This window comes from Grammomys surdaster, unplaced genomic scaffold, assembly GCF_004785775.1.
Source record: "Grammomys surdaster isolate TR1022 unplaced genomic scaffold, NIH_TR_1.0 130, whole genome shotgun sequence".
NCBI classification, from domain to species: domain Eukaryota; kingdom Metazoa; phylum Chordata; class Mammalia; order Rodentia; family Muridae; genus Grammomys; species Grammomys surdaster.
The window spans coordinates 16,915,026-16,919,568 of record NW_021604588.1 but is presented as its reverse complement, the minus strand read 5'-3'; the positions used below and the strand labels follow the sequence as shown (position 1 = coordinate 16,919,568).

General features: G+C 48.3%; 1 long non-coding RNA gene across 2 annotated transcripts in view; it reads right to left on the bottom strand.

Moving 5' to 3' along the window:
* The window catches only part of LOC114613862, a 6,290-nt gene extending 1,887 nt beyond the window's left edge, over window positions 1–4,403 (bottom strand). The window contains exons 1-2 of one of the 2 annotated variants that reach the window (XR_003710237.1): window positions 3,854–4,403; window positions 3,091–3,403 (exon numbers count right to left, since the gene is read on the bottom strand). This is a non-coding gene — a long non-coding RNA (uncharacterized LOC114613862). Of the gene's footprint in view, window positions 1–3,090; window positions 3,404–3,853 lie in introns of those variants that run through there. The other variant, XR_003710239.1, reaches the window with a different exon arrangement.
* Between the last annotated feature and the right edge of the window lie 140 nt (window positions 4,404–4,543).

Genomic DNA, 4,543 nt, shown 5'->3' with positions numbered 1-4,543 from the left:
CACACACAGACACACCTGCACACACACACACATATACACACACAGACGCAATACAGATACACACAGATACACCTGCACACACACACACACACACACTGATACATACACAGACACACACATACAGATTCACACAGATTCACCTGCATACACACACACACACACACACACACACACCTGCACACACATACACAGATACAGACACATAAATCACACAACAGACACACATACAGATACACACAGATACACCTGCACACACACACACACTGATACACACACAGACACACATACAGATTCACACAGATTCACCTGCATACACACACACACACACAGATACACACACACACACACCTGCACACACATACACAGATACAGACACATAGATCACACAACAGACACACATACAGATACACACAGATACACCTGCACACACACACACACTGATACACACACAGACACACATACAGATTCACACAGATTCACCTGCATACACACACACACACCTGCACACACATACACAGATACAGACACATAGATCACACAACGGACACACATACAGATACACACAGATACACCTGCACACACACACACACACACACTGATACACACACAGACACACATACAGATACACACAGATTCACCTGCGCGCACACACACACACACACACACACACACACTGATACACACACAGACACACCTGCACATACACACACACACACACACAGATAAAGACACACAGATATACACGCAGATACAGACATACAACAGACACACATTCAGATGCACACAGATATGTGGGAAAAAACCATGTGCGTGGGGGGGCGTGCACAATGTCCATGGGGGAGGGGGGAGCTTCAGAGGTGGCCTGCAGGGACCGGCAGCGGTGGAGTCCCAGGGCTTTTCTGCAGGCGGGTTTCAGGCGGGTCCCACATACTGGAGAAAGTCTGAAGTTTCAAAAGCTGGGGCAGCAGGCCCCAGAAGACAAGTGGACTGGGTTTCCAAAAAGTAATTTATTGTCCAGGGCGTTGGATCTGGATGTGCGTGCGCCCTCCCCCCCCCCCCAAATGCCAGGAGGAGCTCTCTTATATAGGGAGTGGGAAAGAGGAGGGACTGAGGAGGGATAACTTAATTTGCTATGCCCCCCAGCCTTTAGATAACTCATTAATATGTAAATCTCTCGAGGCAGAGGCCTGTTAGTCATGCCCTCTACCTGTGTCTTATGTGACTGACAGTGCAGGTTAAATGGAGATTAGACCACGTGTCAGGGCCCTGGGTTCTGGGTGCATGGCCGAATACCTGCAGTCCTGGGGTTCCAGGCCCATGCCAACCCAAGAACCAAGATACCTTTCCATGACCCGACACAGATACACACAAAGTCGTATAGACACACATACAGATACACAGAGACACACACAGATTCAGACACACATAGACACACAGTCACAGATATACATACAGATACAGAGACACACACACACACACACACACACCCTCTGGGAAGACAGACAGACTGGATTTATCTGCTCCAAGTCTTGACCAGGAGGAGTTCTGTTTGTCACTGTCTTGTGGACTTGCAGGTGAGCTGTCAGTCACACAGACTGACAGGCAACTTCATCTAAACTTTAGGACAAAGCCTGGTGCATGGACAAGACATATATATTTAGAGGAACGGATAAGTTAAAGAGACGCAGGGCTGGCTCAGACGGCTCAGTGGTTAAGAGCACTGGCTGCTCTTACACAGGACCTAGGTTCAGTTCCCAGCATCCATATGGTGGCTCACACCATCTGTAACTCCAGTTCCAGGAGGCTGGTGCCCTCTTCTGATCTCTTTAGGAACCAAGCATACATATAGTATACATACATACATACATACATACATACTCAAACACGTAAAATATTATTTTATTTTTCCAGACATTATGACTTACAGCTTTAATTCTGCCACTTGGGAGGCAGAGACAGGCAGGTCTCTGTAAACTTGAGAGGTCAGCCTGGTGTACTCAGTGAGTCCCAGGTCAGCCAGAGCTACACAATCTCAATTTTGTTTGTTTGTTTGTTTGTTTTAAATAAAGAGATGTTTACCCTGTCAGGAGGCCCACCTAGTGTGGACCATGACTTTACAGGCATGGAGCTCTGACAGAAGCTTGTGCAGGCCTGGGAACACAGGATATGAAGAGCAGGGCAGAGAGTGAGGCCTGGCCTGGAAAGCAACATGGGAAACCCCACACAATCAGCAAATGAAAAGAGCAAACTGGTAAAGAGGCTGTTGGACTGCCCCCCGCCCCCCACTACGCCCACTAATTTCACTCTCTAGAGCAGTGGTTCTCAATCTGTGGGTCAAACGACCTTTTCACAGGGGCCACATATCTGACACTCTGCTTATTAGATATTTACATTATGATTCATGACAGTAGCAAAATTACAGTTATGAGTAGCAATAAAATGATGTTATGGTTTGGTGGTCACCACAACACGAGGGACTCCATTTAAGGGTCACAGCATTACGAAGGTTGAGAACCACTGCTCTAGAGTTTGTAGGTGACCCATATATGGCTTATTATAATTCTGCAACATACACGCCTGGAAAGAGATTTAAGATGCTAATGAGATGCTAATGAGATGCTAATGAGATGCTAAAGTATGACGACATAAGTGGAAAGGTGGACACACACACACACACACCCTGTGCTTACAGAAGACAGAAGCTCTATCTCTCCAGCAATTATGTTGGATGCTTCGAAATGGCCTGTTACTCCTATCCAGGAGACCTGGCACCCTCTCTGGCCTTCAAGGATACCTGCATACATATGTCTGTCTGTCTGTCTGTCTGTCTGTCTGCCTGTCTCTCCAGCCTCTCCCCCACCCCCACTGGTTTAAGCAATGTTTTTTTTTATAGCCCCTTCTCCAGCAGGTGGCTTAGCCCTACTTTGGAGGGGACTACAGGATGGCCTCCCCAAGAGGCCTCGAACAGATTATGTCTTGATGCAAAGACCCATCCTTTGAAAAATAAACAAGCTCCCATCCTGACTAAGAAAGTCTGTTCTTATCCCAGTAGTTAGCTTGAATGAAGCTTTTACAAAATAATGGCAGACATCAGTTAAACCATGAAGCCTGAAAAGCCTGGCTTTTATTCATCAAGTAATAAACAGCGGGGGGAGGGGAGAAATGAGCTCAAATCTTTCCTAATCTAGGCAGAGGTCTTTGGGCTTTTCAGAGGAAAAGTGAAGGGGCAGAGAAGCATGGTAGGTGCTACAGGGTAGGCTCCTTCAGTCTCGTGACACCTATCAGAAGCGTGAGTAAAAGACAAGAAGCAAACACACTTGCTGTGCTGGCTGACAGTTATGGAGGTTGGGGCTCTGTCCTGTCTTCCCAGACAGAGGTTCATAGTCTCTGATGACTGTCCAAGCTGCAGAAGAATAGTTCAAAATTCTAAGTCTTTAGCTTTTCTTAAAAAAGATTATTTTCATTTTAAGTTGTATGGATGTTTTGCCCGCATGTATGCTTGAGTACCACCTGCGTTCCAGCTACCTGCAGGGGCCAGAAGAGGTGTGGATCTCCTGGCACTAGCATTGCAGACAGTTATGACCTGCTATGTAAGTGCTGGGAGTCCAACTGGGTATTCTGCTAAAGCAGCCAGCGCTCTTACCCACTGAGCCATCTCTCCATTTATTTACTTAGCACTTATTCTCTTCTCACTTTCTCCTCCCCCTCTCCTTTCTTCCCCCCCCCCTCTCTCTGTGTGTGTGTGTCTGTCTGTCTGTCTGTCCGTCCAAGAAATGGTTCCCTCCCTCCCTCCTACCACATGGGTCCCAGGGATTGAATTCAAGTTGTCAGTGTTCGTAGCCGGGACCTTTACCTGTTGAGCGGCTTTCAACTGACGAGTTAATCATTGATGTTTCTGAGACGGGTCCTGGCTATCATAGTCCACGATGGTCTTGAACGTGTGCCTATCTTCTTGCCAAAGCCCGACTTTTAAATCCTGTTTAGAATGTTGCCTAGGAAAAGTCGACCAGAGTCCTCTATTCTGACCTCAGCCACATCAAGTGGTAAGTTCTGGTAGCCTTTCCCTTCCTCAGGCAGTCTTAATTGGCTTGTGTACCTGCAACCCCAGGTCACGCTGCCAAAAGCCGCGCCAGTCGTCTTGTCTCTACCTGCAGAGGTTGAAGCTGAGCGTTCAAGAGAGCTGCGCGATCTTCTGACCACCTTCCCCAACGTTGTCCCCAGGAAACATTCCTCCATCCCGCTTCATTTCAGTTCAGCTTCTCGCATAACTGAGTGCGCTCCTTTTAGAAGCAAAAGGGTAAACGAGTGTAGCGGGTTGAAGGGTCATGGGGGAGGGGTCGCTTTAAAGGCAGACAAAAGCAAAATAAAATGACAGTGACCGCCCCACGCTGCCACCCGCGATGGGCGTGGGCCAGGCTCCGCCACCCGACTTGAGCAGCGGAAGTTTGACAGGAGGTGCGGCTGCGCCAACTCTGGCTCCTCCCACACTCCCCAGAGCCTTAAACCCCCGCCTCGCCACCGCGGCCCGGTAGCCCAGGCCTGC